This window comes from Pygocentrus nattereri, chromosome 22 (genome assembly GCF_015220715.1).
Source record: "Pygocentrus nattereri isolate fPygNat1 chromosome 22, fPygNat1.pri, whole genome shotgun sequence".
NCBI lineage: Eukaryota > Metazoa > Chordata > Actinopteri > Characiformes > Serrasalmidae > Pygocentrus > Pygocentrus nattereri.
In genome coordinates, this window is record NC_051232.1 from 31,457,966 (window position 1) to 31,476,641 (window position 18,676).

An 18,676-nucleotide genomic window follows, 5' to 3' on the forward strand; every position below is an offset into this window, starting at 1 on the left:
GATTTAGCCACGGTTAGTCGCTTGAAGAGCCCACTCAAGCCCCCTCAATACAACAAGGTGCATCTAGTTACCTCAGCAACAGGCCCACTGAGAGGGGTGGGACGGGGGGGAGTGAGGCCCACTCACACTTTGTTTGTGGAGCAACGGCAGCCATAAAAATAACCTGCCCAGTGTGTGCGCAGGCTACGTTGGGCTAATTCGGGGCGCGCAGCTGAAAGCTAATCACACAGAGAGGTGGGCAGTGAGCAGATGGCGGCCTCTGTAGTCAGATTAGGCGGATAAGCCCGTCACAGAGGAGCGTTAGAAGAGGAGGAGAGTTCATTCAGGAGAACCACCGAATGTCAACACAACGACAAGTCACACAGTCCGAGGCCGGGACCTTTAAAAGTAAGCCTTCTGTTTGTTTTTAAGTGCTGCATTTCTCTCTGGTCAGCCCTGGTCCTCCTGCTGAGAGTGTGAAGCTAGAACGGACCTCCTGACGCGGCGAGGTGACGTCACTGCTTCATTCACGAGCGTGCGCTTAGCTTAGTATTTTTAGAGTGGTCAGTGATTGGCTTCTTTAGCACGGCAACACTTTTAACAGTAAAGACACTCAAACGGTGGCGAATGTATTACAGTACCTCGGAAATTGATGTTTGGCCTTGCTGGCTTACTGTTTAGGATAGGATAGGGTAGGATAGGATAGGATAGGATAGGCTAGGGTAGGATAGGATAGGATAGGAAAGGATAGGATAGGATAGGATAGAATAGGGTAGGGTAGGATAGGAGAGGATAGGATAGGAAAGGATAGGATAGGATAGGATAGAATAGAATAGGGTAGGGTAGGATAGGATAGGATAGAGTAGGGTAGGGTAGGATAGGATAGGATAGGAAAGGAAAGGATAGGATAGGATAGGGTAGGATAGGATAGGGTAGGATAGGAAAGGATAGGATAGGGTAGGATAGGAAAGGATAGGGTAGGATAGGAAAGGATAGGATAGGATAGGGTAGGATAGGAAAGGATAGGGTAGGATAGGATAGGGTAGGATAGGAAAGGATAGGATAGGATAGGATAGGATAGAGTAGGGTAGGGTAGGATAGGATAGGATAGGGCAGGATAGGAAAGGATAGGATAGGATAGGATAGGAAAGGATAGGATAGAATAGGCTTTTATCATCCCACTGGGGGAAATTTGCATTGTTACAGCAGAATAGACAGTAAGCAGATAAAGAGCAGTAAGTAGACGAAGATGTGCATCATATAAAATACAAAATGTAAGATATACTATAGAAATAAATAAATAAGCAAGGAGTCTGTTAGCAGAAACATATAAAAAATAAAAAATAGAAGTGCAGCTGTATGGATATCGCACATTTCTGAGAAGGTAATGACTGGATATTGCACAGAAACTGTTGATATTGCACAGTAATGATTACAGATATTTCACCGAACTTGCGAATGTATTGCACTTGTACCATCTATCAGCAGCAGATACTGCACATTAATTAGAGGTAGGATAAGATCCAGGTCTATGTGGTGTGTTCGTGATGGAGTGCACTATGATAGAGTGAGGTGTGAATCCATAGTGTGTTTATGACCGTGTCTGAGATTCTGCTTGGGGAGGTTTGCTGTTGTAAACATAGTAAACAAACCTGAGTAGCTAAATCAGCTGGACCCAGATTTCCGTCAAGCTGCTTTGTGACAGTGCATGTTGTAAAACCGCCGTCCGAACGAATACAGTCGAAATGTTTGCAAGTCAAACCGAAAAGCTGCTCCGTATGGAGAGGAATTGGTGCCAGACAGAAAAGCAGCCGCTACAGTGGAGAAACATGGAATGCAGCGCACGCGTGATATTCCTGCTCCACAGTGAGATGCGGAACATGCGCCAGAATGAAAACAAAACCTCCTTCACGCCGTTTTTCCATCGCCTGACTTCTGAAATGAAAACCAGTGCGTGAGAATTGGCGTTTTTTGAAAATGGATTCATGACAGTGTTGAATACAATCCACTCACCTGAATACTGTTTATCCACTGCGCTGTGCTTTAAACAGTTTTTCCTCAGTCAACACAGTGAAAAGCCTGGAATATAACGCACACGATATCACTTTCCCACGGATGGTGTGTGGAATGCAAGCCGAAATGAAAAGCTAAACCTTTATGCAGTGGAAAGCAACGTAGCTGTGGCTTCATTACTTTTCAGGGCGGATTGTATTCAGTTCTGACGTTCAGCCTTTCCTGTTTTAAGTGTAAATCCACATGCGTTGTTTTTCTGTGAAGAGGTCAAAACGGTCTCATGGAGGTTTTGCTTTTCATTTTGCCGCGTAAGTCACTGTGGAGCAGTAATGTCCACGACTATGGACATACACTACTCACAAAAAGGTCAGGGATATTTGGCTTTCGGGTGAAATTTCAGGATGAACCTAAAATGCACTTTAACCTGCTGGAGACCGGGGACACCTCAGATGGAGCGGCCTGCACTTTCTCCAGCCCTGAATCCCATAGAAAACCTATGGGATCAGCCGAGTCGCCGTGTAGAGGCTCCTAACTCTGTACCCCAGAACCTCAATGACCTGAGGGCCGCCCTTCAAGAAGAGTGGGACGCCGCGCCTCAGCAGACAACGAGACGACTGGTGAACAGCAGGAGACGTCGTTGTCAAGCTGTAATTGATGCTCAAGGGCGCATGACGAGTTCTTGAGACACTGAGATGTTTTGTTGGGGTAAGTTATACCCACCATTGTTTGAGCTGAGGAAATCACCACCGCACGCTTCTACTGAAACGCCCTACTTTCATGATAACATCACTGTATGAATCATAAATTTCACCCCAAAGCCAAATATCCCGAACTTTTTGTGAGTAGTGTATATTTGACACATATGCCAACTAAAATGGGCCCTTCCTAAATACGCGACATGTATCAGGCAAACATAAACACATACAAACACATATATCAACAATATCTGAAGACTCTGACACTCATCAGTGTTCTCTTAAGTGGGATTTAATCCCAGAGGACTCTCAGTGTACCAAACTGCATCTGCTGCACACGCTGTCTTTTTGGGATGTAAATTAAAAAGCTCCGATATTTTCCTGCTGTTGCAGCTAGTCAGTGGCTCTCGGGCAGGCCAGGTCGGGCAGACGTGAAACCGCAGTACTCTTCACCGTCTTTGTGCTTTTTGATTCTATATTGAATGACAGTCTGCAGTATTTTGAGCCGTTCTCATCTGCTTTGATAACAGATGGCTCTTTTGTAAGTGCGCTGGTGCCCTCTTTACCTTGCCGTCCCCAAAATGATGCTGGATACTGAACCAAGAGGAGTCCGCTTGCATGGTTGGGATTATATGCGGCAATTTTCTCATCTGGGGGTGAAACTGGCGGGTCGTTTTGTCTCTCCCGTCGCGTCTCATTGATTAAATGTTTTCACGTAAGGTGTTGTTTGCAGGCTTAAAGTCTGGGTCACTTATTAAACGCTAAGAACGATGAAGTGGAGGTTCGTTAAGGTACCTGTTGGAGCCCTGAACGCAGCCCAAGACAACTGCTGAAACTGTAAGGCATCAAATTCAGCTCAGCCTTTTTTAACTGTTGCCAACCTTGGTAGCTGAGTGAGAGTCGTACCTTGTTTGTTTCTAAGTGATTCCAGCATGTCCCATCACTGCAGTCTTCCTCAGAGTCTGGCCAAATGAGCTGCAGGTCATATGTTAACTTAGTCATTCATTTGATCAGTTTGTTTTGTATGAGCACAAATGCAAAGCAACTAAGGTTTGTGTACATAAAGCTTGTCACTCCTTGGCAAAGTGTGAGCAGAGTGACAGTTGTGGTGGAAAAGTCGTGCTGTTATCACAGATATCATGGTTAGATGCATACATTTAGGAATATATGCCTGAGCCTTTATGATGTACACTCACCGGCCACTTCATTAGATACAGTTCAGTTGCTTGTTAACACAAATAGCTAATCAGCCAATTACACGGCCGCAACTCCCTGCATTTAGGCATGTAGAGGTGGTCAAGACGACTTGCTGAAGTGCAGACCGAGCATCAGAACGGGGAAGAAAGGGGATTTAAGGGGCTTTGAACGTGGCGTGGTTGTTGGTGCCAGACGGGCTGGTCTGAGTATTTCAGAAACTGCTGATCTGCTGGGATTTTCACACACAACCATCTCTAGGGTTCACAGAGAACGGTCAGAAAAAGAGGAAATATCCAGTGAGCGGTCAGTTGTGTGGACGAAAATGCCTTGTTGATGTGAGAGGTCAGAGGAGAATGGGCAGACTGGTTCCAGATGATAGAAAGGCAGCAGGAACTCAAATAACCAACCAGAATATCTGAGGAACGTTTCCAACACCTTGTTGAAAGTCTGACACGGAGAATTAAGGCAGTTCTGAAGGCAAAAGGGGTTCCAGCCTTTTACTAGCAAGGTGTACCTAATAAAGTGGCCGGTGAGTGTATGTGTCAAAATGAATTTGGGTTGAGTTGAATTGAATTGGCCCCCCCAGACAACACTGAATGTGCTTGATTACTTCAGAAAACGATCAACCAGCTTTGAAGACTGAACTTTGGAGGCATGTCTGCAGATTCTTTGAGGAACTGAAAGTAAGTCTCCTGAAAAGAACGGAAGCTGCAGGATTTCTGGGGTAAAAAAACGGGTTTTCAAAGGTTTGTTAGTGAAAACAGTGGTTTTACATAGAACCATGAACACTCGAAGAACCATCCACATGATGAAATGGTTCTTTGCATGGTGAAATGTTCTTCAGAGCTCCAGAGAACGTGTTGTGTTTGGAACCTTTCCGAAAATGGCGTCAAGCTTGCTGCAATAGAAGAACCCTTTTTGATGCCATATGGAAACGAGACGTTCTCCGTCAGTCTGAAGAGCCATTCCGTCTCGCAGAGAACCGTTTTACCATGCAAATAGTTCTTTGAGTGACCTTGGTTGTGTATTAAACCACAAGAACCCATGAAGAACCATCCTTTTTAAGAGCGTACAGTATCTAACAGCCTTGTCGGCGTCAACTGAGTGATGCCGTGCCCTTTCTGCACCTTTGGGGACAGCGGATGGGCAGAAACCATAAATCTGGCCATACGAGTGCTTCAAGAACTGATTAGCCGTATATAAAAGCATTTAAGTAATTGGATTGATCTGGGAAATCAATAGCGGGATTATATGAACGACCATTAGCAGCTTCTTCATCATGTTCTGCACGGCACCTCTTTAACCTGCAATCTGTCTTTTGGTTTGAGGGATCTGCGTGTAGATGTTTGCTGACGCAGATGGTATTAGATGTGGGACGAGGGTGGATGGTGGGGGTGGGGGTGGTTGGGGGGGTGGCATGCAGCGGGATCCGCTCGCCCTGAAGATTTGAGTCCGTTCTTGTTTTAGCCGTCATTGTTTGGTTGTGCTTACTAAGCACTGGAAGGCTTTTGCTGAAACCAATTACTTTTTGTTCAGTGGGAATTTGCATGCTTGTGTGAGCGATTCAGCCATTAAGCCGAATGCGGTCTCCATTGGCCTACTTGGAGCGCGTTACCCAGCGCATTCGTTAGCTACTCACAGTTTTTAGTCACCCTTTTACAGCGGCATTGTTTCTTGCGGCAAGGGCGCTCGCGTGCCTTCCGAGCGTCGGCCCCGAGTGCTGCAGAACTCCGGCTATATTAAGATGGAGAGGGTGAAACACCCCCAGCGTGGAGATTGTCCTCAAAACATTGTAGATGGTTTGCTGTCTTTCGTTCCGTCTCCCTAATTCAGTACTGCTGGAAAATGATTTAGGCTAATTGCTCCGTTTGGCAGGCCGTTTTGGCAAAGTTGTTTGTGTAATGCTACATTATGCCGTTCCCTTTGTTGTGCTCAGACTGCATCTCTGTGGGGATTGCTGATCTTGTCTGTCACTCCATTTTCACTGTCACTTTATATGCGGAACATTTCCCCAGCCGTTCATTTGAATAAGAAACCCCAGAATTACGAGCCTCACCTCAGTAATTAGGCGCCCTTTGCCACGGTGCTTCACACACGTAGAAAACGCAGTGACGTTTTTTGGATTTTTTTTTTTTATTTTTAATAAATATTCCCTCTGAAACATTCATTTGAATTGGGGGGGGTGCAGAACTGCCAAAGCCAAATGAAAACGGCTGTGGACCAGCTGTAATGTCCAAAAATTCATTTGTTTAATTTTATTGCCTGTCAAAACAGCCATTAAAGCAACGCTATGTCAGATTTGGGGATTTGGAGACCTCTCTGGTGGAAATATGTAATTGCACGCAAGGTGCACCCACATAAGCAGGTAAATCTGTCTTTTGCGAGTGCATTGAACGAGAATTTGAAGAGCACTCGGTCTAAACTTGGTGAAGGACGGATCATCAGAGGATGTGAGTGAATTATCTACTACTGTCATCATATTTTCATCAGTATGGTGTTGATTTTGAGATCATTTGAGGCCGAAACATCAAGCCGGACCTTCTTTACAAGGCTATGTTTGATGTTAATATGTAAAGACGTACCACGTGGTGTGAAAAACCCCTTTTGAAAAAGACTTTCAAATGATTATTTCAGGCTTCACAGGGCGACTCGCAGCAGCTCACCCTCACTATGTTTTAGTGTGTTCTTTTTTCTCCACATTCAGTGAAGCTCCTTTCAATTTTAATGGCAAAAACTGTTGCGTAGTGCGGCTTCAAGTGCAAGCTATGGATTTTCTGGAGGTTTTTAAGAGGTAATCCTAAGTTAAAGGGAAATAGGGGGGAAAAAAAGGAGTTTACAAAAACTGGAGTTCATAAATTGACCAAAACTGGAGAAAATGGGACGCCTAGCGACCACCTGGAAGACCTGGTAGACAACAAAAGCTTTCATTTTTGAAAGAAATTCAACAGTGTGGGTTTGATGGGATTTGGTTTGGGGTTACTTGGATGATGAGAAGCAGAAAATGATCAACCAGCTTCTAAGACTGAACTTTGGAGGTGATTAATCGAAAAGTAATCGAACCTCTAAGCGACGTAATCTAGCCCATGTTGGTTATTTAGATTTTTTTTTGTTAATCTTTCCCCGACTGTGTGTTCATGTACTGCCCCCTTAAAAACGTACTGCTGCGCATGTCGTCACATGACTCCGCCACGTCCAGCGACATGGAAGCTAAGGCTACGTTCATCCAGCAGGTAAAAGTGGCCCAAATCTAATTTTCTTACCAAACCGAATCTTTTTGTTTGGCTGTTCAGATTATCTTTTAAATGTGATTTATATGCAACATCAGTCCGAACAGATCAGCTCCTAAACTGACCCACATGCTTCGCGCGGCTCATCCAGAGGTAAACAATCACAACTGCCAAAGAGCGCCAGGCCATTCATGCAGCTCTCAGTCGAGTTGGATTGACGTAAAAAAAGCTGCTTTTGAGCCGATTTATATTATGATATGCAGAGTATATTTACTGTACAAACCTGGGGGCCAAAAACCAAAAAAACCAAATGATCATTCGTTAATTATAATCGAGGTAAAATAATAATATATTCAATTAATCGTGATATTAACTTGAGGTCATATCGCCCAGCACTAGTGTCTACAGATTTCTTTGAGGAACTGAAAGTGAGTCTTGTGAAAAGAATGGAAGCTGGAATTTAGTGGTTGTTCTGTGAAGGCCTGTGTGGTGTCTGTTCTGAGGCATGCTCCTGAAGCTTCATAAAGCTTAATAACCTTCTATAGCTTTAATCAACTGAATTCGGTTCAGACGTGGATTCAATTCTCAATCTGATTCTGTTCAGCTCACCTTTGATGGGCTTCTAACATTAGTCGTTAGTCTGAATTCTGTTTAATGATGTCTTTATTTCTACGTTAATTCTTCTCAGAACTTTTATTGCTGTTGTTTTCTGTGTGGTGTCGAGCAGAAGAGGATGGGTTTTTGAGTCTTAGGCCCAGTCCCGTTTCACCCCTCGCCCTTACCACTTAGCCCTACCCCTCAGTTTTATGTGTTGACGTCTAGGGGTAGGGTGTCCCTACTGTTGTTGAGATAGAGGGGTGGGGTGAAGTGTTAGGGCTAAAGAAACACACAAATGTGAGAATTTACTCTGTTAAAAATGACAATAACCATCATATAATCTTAGCTTCATGTCGTTTCAGTGCATTATGGTCATTTTCTTCATTACAAGCACAAAACATCGTAGTAATACGATGTTAATAGTAGCTGATGTCTCGGGAGGTAGCGGACTAAATTTCCCATTCCACCTTAAATAGTGCAAAAGTACTGACACTTCACACGGCAGAATGTAACCGCTGCTTCATTTAAGGTGGACTTCAGCTTCATATCACTGAAGAATTAGGGGGGAGATAATAAATAACTGCCCCCCTCTTTGAAGGCGTATGATCCCTAAATGTAACTAAAGCCCAGCAGTGAGGAGCTGAACTTTCCCCTCCTCTGCTGTCCCTGCAGACGGGCAGGGTCGCCTATAGAGCGGCGCTAGTAGCTGTTAATGAAGAGATGCTCTTTTTACTGGAGGGTCTCATTTCAGAGGGAAGATCTCAACCACCACCCCTTATAACTCCGTTCCAAGGGCTAAAGGGACACTCAAGTACAGATATTGGTAAAAATAAGGAATGGGACTGGACCTGTTTTTCCTGTTGTTGTTGAGCCGTTTCTTGCCACTGTTGCGCTTAGTTTGCTCATTCGGGGCTTCAGATTGCTGTATAGCTCTGTAACAGTGCCTGTTGTAAAAAGTGCTGTACAAATACATTTGAATTTGAGACTGAATTTGAAATAAAAGCCTATCTGACATTATAAAAGTCCATTAATTCCAGAGCTCTCAGTGCCATTAGGATATTAGGTGTGCAGTTATGTTCATTTAGTGCCATTCAGTGGTGTTAATGGATCACAGAGTTAGGCAGCAGCTCTGCGAGTCCTGTTTATGTCTGTCATCTGTCCACACACATTTAATGTGATCTTGTGCTGCCTCTGTAGATACAGTCAGTTACTACAGACTGTTGCTTAGCAAGATTAAAGAAAACCCATTGATTGCTAATGCATTCATCATTAAAGCCAGTGGGCAGGTGCTTAAGTATGTTTGGAGTTAACAGGTTTTGTGATCTTTTACTATAGACAGGGTAACATATTGACCGTATGCTAGAGAGATAAACATCAGAACATTGGAATAATCCTCTAAAGCTGGGATTTTCCATTTACTGCTGGGTAGTATTTTATTATATAACGCTAAGCTACCTTACAATATGCTTTTCTGAGTATATTGTGGGTTTCCTACTTAAAGAACAGTGTGTAATTGAATTTTCTTGCAGGATGTAAACTGTTGAGCGAAAAATCTTCGCACAGATTTTGATCAAACCATAGAAAAGCGAAATCCTGTGAAATGCATCCTGAAAATGTGATATTATTATTTTTGTCCAATGTTAAATGTAAAAGCTTTATATATAACAAATTCTGTCTGTAAATCACATCCATATAAGTGGATTTCTGACTAGCTAACAAGCTTATTAACCAGGTAATCCTTCGCCTAATCCACACTATAGGATGGGGATTAAGCCTAGTAATGGACCACATTGCTGCGCCAGTGTTCAGTGACCACTGGACCAGTGATCTAGTACTTGGTTGACCAAGTGCCAGTTTTTGAAAACACAATTTGAGTAACTTTCGTTTAGTTCAATCGCAGGAAGGCAGTTGGTTCACTGAAATGCTGATTTAAAGTTCTGTGAGGCGTCTAGGAGCCAATCACAATCCAACTGTAAGGGGGTCATAGAGTTTCTGACTGGCTCCTTCAGTCTGAGAGGAGCTGAGACCCCTGAGCAGAACGTTCTGCGTTCTCCACATCAATCAGAGTGAATCCGTCAGAACTGAGCAGCGGGATTTTCATCTGCAGTGAAGCTCCAGCAGCTCAGAGCGTTCGGCGCTGGTTCCACAGCACTGGAAGACCTCCGGAATACCACTGAAAGAGCCGCGAGTGCAGCGACGCCCGACACGCTCAGTCCAGTCTGGGATGAGTTTGACTGTGGTGTTGATGTCGTCCGTACAGCTGGAGGAGGTTCAGACTGAGACCTTGTAGAATCACATAATAAACTTTATGCTCAGCTGAAACAAGAGCGTTAACATGAGCGTAAGCCAAGGACGCGTTGTTAAAGACGTGACTGAGGAGGCCGCGGCGCAGCTATTTCACCAGCTGGAGGAGAAAAGACCTCGTGTAGAAGATGGAGGCCTCTTCAGCAGCCAATACTGCTCCGGTAAGTGTTAGCTCATTAGATGGGGCAGCTTCTGTTACTCACCTACTAATTTCCCTTGGGGAGTTTTTTTAAATGAATTGTTTTCATTTGTTTTCATTTCATTTCAATCTGTGGTGCTCTCATCTAAAAGTTGCCCAAATTTTGGCCAAACTCTGTTTTTGTATTTATTATTGTTGGCCATTTTTTCCTTCTTTGTGGTCAACCTGATATTCAGCTTCATTCGGATACCTAAATGCCCCACCTTCCGCTTTGCCACCTCTACTCTTCTGGGAAGGCTTTACACTAGATGTTGAACATTGCTCTGAGGATTTGATTGAGCATTAGGTCAGGTCCTGATGTTGGATGGTCAGTTCTGGATCAATCATCATCCCAAAGGTATTGGATGGCGCTCCAGAGGACACAGCTCCACTGCTCCACAGCCCAGTGCTGGGGGGCTTTATGCCCCTCTAGCCCACATCTGGCATTGGGCATAGTGACTTTAGACTCATGTGTAGCTGCTCCAGAGCGTCCCATTGTATTGGTCAGTGCTTTTCCTTGGATATTATATAAACTATCTGGACACGTGTCCAGCGAATCCACCGATTAAAGGGGTGTCTGTGTATTTTCGCACACAGCAGTGGTTTCTAAGCGTATCACACATGTGAGCCCCCTGCTGTGATCTGTGCCGAGCTGGAACTGACAGGTATTTGTCAGGAGGCATTTGTGTTGCACCATTAGAGTCCCTCATTGGACATGTTCCTCCTTTATAGCCCTTGTTAACAGACCCCCTGTCTCGTTCTCCAGGCCTCCTGCTCTCCTGTTGTTGCTTTGAATCTCTCATTCATCGAGCCTCCACTAAAGGTTTCCCCAGCCAGCGAACGACACCCATGAGGTTCTGGAAAACGATCCACCGCAGGCAAGGCGCGCATTGCTGGCTACTTGCTGCGCTGACCTGCGGTCATAAACAGTCATTACGCTAACGAGTGTAATAGAACACGCAAGAAGATGTGATTACCGGAAAATTAGCAGAGGTGCCACGGTCTCGTGAAGTATCCACACTATTCACTACTTTTAAAAGTGTTTCCGAGCCGTTTTTCTCCCTAAAACGATGGGTTATAATAATAAATAAAGTAAGAAATGAAGGTTCATTGGAATATGACTCATCCTCACCAGCTATCTCTGTTATCTGTCCACTATATTAGTAATTAAGTGCAGATTATTTCAACGTTTCTTTGAGAAATCCGCACGCAAAACGGACAAAATATATTTATAAAAGAAGTAAACGGCATTTTTCTGTCAGTCCCAAAGTTTATATGGTTTAAAGTAGCAAAAATTGATTGATTGATTTCCCAACCTCTCTTCATCCCTTAGAACACTGTGTATGTTAATAAGCTCTGTTCTGATTGGCTGCGCTGCGCCGCACTTCTTATAACTTCTGACTGAGTGGGTGGGGCTAAACTGCTAGGAGCAGACACAGTAGTGTGCAGTAGTACAGTGTATGTATGTATAGTCCATGTGAAGGCTGGAGACATCAAGGAGGACTCTGGAACCAGACTAGGTTCTTCAAATTAGCTCAGACCTGCCTCGTTTCTTTTTTTTTTTAAACACGTTTGTTTTTGATTCATTCTTTTTAAATGTAACCCATGTACAGTAAGTGTATGTGATACAGTAATAAACAGTATACACCATTGAGAACCAGTGAAAAATGCACAGTAGAACTCATCAGTGCGTTTTTACAAAGTCTGGAAATTGTGGACAGACTGTAATGAGATGTGCTACTCAGACCACTGCGCTGTAGGGAGAAAGGTGTTCTTTTGTTTTTAAAGATCTGTAGCGCCTCCAGAAGGATGTGCTTGGAACAGATGGTTTGCTGTATAGCAGAGGGTTTTATATACAGAGTTCAGGCTTTATATTTTACAGGGGAGGGAAAAAACATTTTACTTTGTGTATTTTAGTGGAAGTGGTCATTTTGGGCCATTCATAATGAAATGAACACAACATGGAAAGAGCAACAGACACTTTATTGTATTTATGTGTATATGTATATGTGTGTGTGTGTGTGTGTGTGTGTGTATACATATATATATGTATATATACACACACACTGACATAACATTCTGACCGCCTCGTTGTTTCTACACTCACTGTCCATCTTATCAGCTCCACTTACTGTATAGCTGCACTCTGTAGTTCTACAGTTACAGACTGTAGTCCATCTGTTTCTCTGATACTCTGTTACCCTGTTCTTCAGTGGTCAGGACCCCCATGGACCCTCACAGAGCAGGTGCTATTTGGGTGGTGGATCATTCTCAGCACTGCAGTAACACTGACGTGGTGGTGGTGTGTTAGTGTGTGTGGTGCTGGTCTGAGTGGATCAGACACAGCAGTGCTGCTGGAGTTTTTAAACACCTCAGTGTCGCTGCTGGACTGAGAACAGTCCACCAACCAAAAACATCCAGCCAACAGTGTCCTGTGGGCACTGATGAAGGACGGTGAGTGTAGAACCAAGGAGGTGGTCAGAATGTTATGCCTGATTGGTGTGTATTTCGCTGTTTGTGTGTGTGTGTGTGTGTGTTTTTATATGTGTATCATTCTCTTGGCTTAAGAGTGCACTTTAGTTTACTTTAGTTTAAACAGAATCAACTCAAGGAAGAGCTGTTGAGCCTTTAGTCACAAAAAGAACTGTGTTTAAGTTTCTAAAAACTGCGCTTGATAAGTCTCTCCATAATAGACGAATCATTTTTAAGTAGATCTCGTCTTAATTTGTCATTTTTCGTCTCAGATAACAACCTTTGCTGTCTTGATTTGCATTTATTCTAAAGATAAAAGTCTTTAAAAGCACAAACGCACTTGTTGCCATGGTAAATGGTTTCTTAGGTCCTTAAAAATGTAGCACAGTATCTTAGGTTGATGATATCGTTTCTGTACCATCACTGTAACAAGCTGAAACCGTCACGTTTGCATGTTACGAAGCAATAAAAAAAACGCTGAGAGACGAACAGGATCATTTGAAATGGAAATATAGTGGAATGTTTTAATAGACTTTTTTTGAGAAATTGATTTCTTCTCTTATACCCCCCCCCCCCCCCCCCCCCCCCCGGTCTTAATGCTTTCCCTTTCACGATTTTATTTTGGATTATTTTATTTTCATTTTCTATTTTTGCTTATTTAAGTAATTTGGAATTCCAGTCTTTCTTTTAATATCTTGCGTTTTATATTTTACATTAGTGTCACTACCAGCGCTCGCAGTCTCCTGATTATGGATCAGACCCACCAGTACAGGTTGACCGACTTTGGTCAACTATTTAAGACTGGTCCAAAGCGAGGTCTTGCTTCTCCACCATAAGAACGTACTGAGCGATTTCTAGATATCCTATGACATTTACATTTACATTTATGGCATTTGGCTGACGCTCTTATCCAGAGCGACTTACAATTTGATCATTTTACACAGGGAGGCCAAGGCTGTGTTGGGAGTCTTGCCCAAGGACTCTTATTGGTATAGTGTAGGGTGGTTACCCAGGCGGGGGACTGAACCCCAGTCTACAGTGTAGAAGGCAGAGGTGTTACCCACTACACTAACCAACCACCACTATGACTGCATGTTATGGCCCTTTTCTCTCGTTTCTACCAACTTCGTCTTTTGGTTTCACCCTTTTGTACTTTAGCTGGCGCTTTTTGGCTTTTTCCGTGTTTTGACTTGGAGCTGTTTTTGTGGATTTCGAGTTCTGTCTGTCCGTGGGATATTGTGAGCCTCATCCGCCTTCGTCTGTCCCCTGTCAAACGGTACAATTAGCCTCTATTTTTCACCGTTAGGATCGTTTCGCCGTGCCCTGTGCAATGACGATGGAGATTTTGATCGAGGAATTGCGCCGGCCCTCCGGTGACCCGCCTCAGCCTCTTTTTGGGTGAGTTATTTTAACAGTGGTTTGCTCCACAGAGCAGAGCAGAAAAAGGTGTGTAAATATTGTACTGCATTTGTGAAACCCTGGTGCTTTTGGCAGGCAAATCTGCCCTCTGTTCGATCTGCTCTTCCTTTGGAGCAGAAATAATTAGCCCCTGATTACAGTTTGATTAACATCCGCACCTCCGACACCAGAGGAAAAAGACCCTTTCTGTACAATGAGACAATATCTGTCCAAAGAGATTAGAGATGTGTCCAACGAGCGTGTTCATCCTTCATCTGGAGACACTGGGCTCTAATTAAAGTCACATACTTGCAGAGCGGATGAGATATTTGCATAATTACATTACACAGCAGAGGCTGTTGATTCCTGATACACTGTACGACGCGCAGCAGAGAAAGAAAACACGATGAGCCTGGAGTTCGGAGAATTACACAGCGGGTCCGTCGCCGCCTCCGTGACGACGCGGATTCCAGTTTTCATTACGGTGGAGCCCTGGCGGAGGAATGAGCCGTCATCTGTCCTCCTCTTTGCACCCTCCTCAGCCAGGCCTCTTCAGGGTGTCTTTGCTTTGTACTCCAGTGACTGAGCCCTTCCCTGACTGTCTGGCATTCATCTGCCAGGAGATGGGGTGATGTTGTCCTACCTTAAGCTCTGGAAGCCTCTCGCTCCGTTTCCATCTGTCATCCGACACCCCTTGATCACGGAAGCCCAGGATGGGGGTGATTCCACTGAGGAGGCAGCCGATTTCTTGGCTGGTGCAGGAGGAACTGGAGGTCAAAAGCAGGGAAGGAATCTGATGGAGATCGACGTGGTGGTCTATATTCACGTATCTGTGACGAACATCATGGTGTGATATATATATCTCTGCTTTCGGAAGAAAACCTCTATCTCCATTTTTGTTGTTTTTCAGTTTTTGACATAATTTGTCAGGCCTGTTGTTGTTTACATTGTGTGTAAATTTCATGATGATTGGACCAACCATAAACAACCCAAAATGACTTGGGAAAACATCTGGTTCCATTGACCTCCATTATAAGCAAAGTGTGTTTTTCCTTCTCCTGTAAAGTTACTATTTTGGAGATACGAGGTTTTCTTATATATATATATATATATATATATATATATATATATATATATATATATATCGGTTCCTTGACTCTTGCAATGACTGGACACTGTTGTGAGTTCCCATCCTTCTTTGGAAATGATTCACGGATCGCTATGATTCCATTAGATTCGTTTATTTGGGTTATTTTTTGGAAAATGCACTGAACACACACATATAAAACACATATATCTTCCACTGTGGAGGAAAATAATCACTGAAAAAAAACAACACACCAAACCTTTCTTGAGAGCGACTTTCACATCCGAACCTAGCTGGAATTTTTTACTTCATTTCGGCCAAATTAGTGCAGACTTTGATGAATCTTGTTTTCATTGATTAGGATCAGTTCTGCCATTACATGCAGGAACGAAGCAAATTGAATCTGCTGCGCTTAACCTAATATCAGATCGATGTACTTACAAAATTGGTAGAGCTATTGATTCCGGGATATAACAGCTGACCATACGGTTACTAAATCAAATCAGATTTATTGTCACATCACGTTTACACAGGTTCAAGGTGAGTGTGTGTATGTGTGTGTGTATATGTATATATATATTCACATACAAAATAACCAATTTCCAGTGATGGCATTATTTTGTGTGATCTTGATTAAGTCGGATGTATTTGAGCCTGCTTAATTCCTGTGTCTTGGTGTAGGAGCAGCGATGACCTGCATGACCTCTCAGCAATAATCAGTGGTGTACAGGAGCGTAGAGGAACTGGGTTTCCAGCGCTTTAACACTTTATAAAGCGATGAGTGAACAAAAAGTGAAAGTGTTTATTTACCTTCAATAAATCAACATTAATTACGTCACGTAAACGAAGGGTTCACATCAACCTGAACATATAGATCGTCATTGTCATCAAGTGAGAACAAACGTGGACTGTTTTGAGGGGAACTGTAGCTTTTGCACTTGCTTTTGTCTGTTGGCTCCTCGATTTATCCGTGAGCACTGACCGTGAGCACTGTCCAGAGGGTGATGCTTTAAAAGGCATTTAAAAGCTGTAGTCGAATGAGAGTTACAGTCACAGATTCTGTCATAGCAGCGTACAGTGCGCTGCAGCTGGGCTTCAGCCTGGACCACTATGCACAGTAAAAAGGGTCAAACTAGGAGAAACATCAAAAGATTAGTGGTGCAGTAAATTTAGAGAGTTTGGGTATCCCAGTGATATCCCCTACAGAGCACATTTAAAGGCGCAGTTTCTGTTTATTTGCTGAATGAAACAAACTGAGGGGAAAAAAAAAACAAACATGGGACGTGGCCTGTGCGAAAAAAGTTACAGCATATTTTATATTTTGTGCTTATTTTTTTTTTTTCCAAACACATTTGTGCAGACATGCCATATTTAGGTTTGCTGTCTGTAAAGCTTGTTTGTTAAACCTGGGAAATTATTTAACTTTTCTATTAATAATGACCTGTTTTGAAATGCACTGCACTACAATTCCCAGCATGCACTGCAGCATAATGTGCCCCTCCTCCCCCACCTCAATTCCAGCACACCAGTCACATCACTAAACACACTAGCTGCATTTCAGCTACAGTTCAGTTAACAAAAAACAACATTGATATATGACCGTACTTATACACCAATCAGGCGTAACCTTCTGACCACCGCCTTGTTTCTCCGCCCACTGTCCACTTTATCAGCTCCACTTACTGTATAGCTGGTCTTTGTAGTTCTACAGTTACAGACTGTAGTCCATCTGTTTCTCTGATACTCTGTTACCCTGTTCTTCAGTGGTCAGGACCCCCATGGACCCTCACAGAGCAGGTACTGTTTGGGTGGTGGGTTAGTGTGTGTTGCGCTGATCTGAGTGGATCAGACACAGCAGTGCTGCGATACCTAGTATCTCCAAAATAGTAACTTTACAGGAGAAAGAAAAAACTTTCCTTTTCCAGTGGACACAGGCTTTGTTCCGAGTCATTTGGGGTCATTCCTTTTAGTCCAGTCATCTTCAAATTTACACACATATAAAGGACAAGGTGTCTAACATCCACCAGCTCCGTGATGTCATCATGGAGGAGTGGGAGAGGATTCCAGTAGCAGCCTGTGCAGCTCTGGTGAATTCCATGCCCAAGAGGGTTCGGGCAGTGCTAGATAATAATGATGGTCACACAAAATATGGACACTTTGAGCACAATCTGGACACGTTCACTGTGAGGTGGACTCACTCGTGCTGCCAGCTATTTAGACATTAATGGCTGTGTGTTGTTCTTTTCAGAGGACAGTAGATCTGCACTGGTAAACAAGCTGCACACTGACCACTTTAACTTATATCCAAGTGTCATCTCTACAGTGTCGTCCCATCAGAAGATATAAAATATGCAGAAATGTGAGGGGTGCACCCACTTTTGTGAGATACTGTGTGTGTGTGTGTGTGTGTGTGTAGTTATCATATTAGTAAAACTATATTGTTCAGACAGCAATGCCAGCTGACACTCCAGTCACTACAGTGTTCAGTGACAAATTCAGTCCTTCCAAAGATGGATTGTACCCAAGAGCTCCTAATAGGTTTGCACCATCAGTTTGTGGATGTCAGAGCGAGACCTGCTGTCACTCTCTGCTTCTGTCAGTGCTTCAGTGCTTCTCTCTGCCAACTGCAGTCCTTTTTAGTAACTCCCCCACTCCACCCCGCCAGCCCACCCCCTTCACCCAGGTCCTCTGTACTCCCACACGCCGCTGTTTATTGCCGAGAAGTCATCCATATCACTCAATGTTCCCAAATCAAGACACGGGAATTGAGCGGACGCAAATATATCCGCTGCGCCCATTCTTTTATCTCGAGTACACGCTGAAGAAGGGCCTGGGGGAGGAAGACAAGGCCGTCTGTTTTACCTCAACACAGAGGGAGAATACTTTATCTGACGCTGTCACACGCTGCTCAAACCCCCAGGAAAGCGAAGCTTCACTGCCGTGGCTGGTGGTGAGAAGAGTGACGAGCGCAAGTTTTAGAAGATTCGTTTTAATGTTCCCGATTTTTGATGAGCTTAACCCAGGGCTCGCTCGCAGGTCGACTCTACTTTCAGTTGGGAAGAGGCAGCGAGAACCGCAGCTAGCTGAGCGGATGCACAAGAGACGAAATGAAACGAGATGGCTTCTATAGTTTCCAGCCGAAAAGTGTTCAAATCCCACCAAAGTGCATGAAAAAGCACCCAGAGTCCCTCAAAATGGCCATTCTGACCGTGATACAAAGTAATGCAGCGTTCAACCAACACGACATCAGTTAAGCTCTCAACGTCGGTTCTGACCTTCGAAAATTTGGAGAAAACTATATGAGGCGGCTGTCACTAGATGGCGCTATCGATCTTCAATAAATGTGCTTATTTTATTACTGCCAAACGAAGAACCAGCCGTTTACGTCACTTTTAGTTCCCCAGTAGAATCCAAGACACGTCTGGGCAAAGAATCGACTAATAATTGAGGTAAACTAACAATATTTGATTTGTGTGAGTATCTTATTTCCATAACTCGCAGAGCTCGAACAAACTCGTTGCACCACATG

General features: G+C 43.7%; 1 protein-coding gene across 1 annotated transcript in view; it reads left to right on the forward strand.

The window, feature by feature from the left end:
* Window positions 1-1,229: 1,229 nt before the first annotated feature.
* eys (eyes shut homolog) overlaps window positions 1,230-18,676 on the forward strand; it is a 445,373-nt gene continuing 427,926 nt past the window's right edge. The window contains exon 1 of the mRNA XM_037532720.1: window positions 1,230-1,363. The gene's annotated coding sequence lies outside the window, so the exon portion shown is untranslated. The remainder of the gene's footprint in view (window positions 1,364-18,676) is intronic.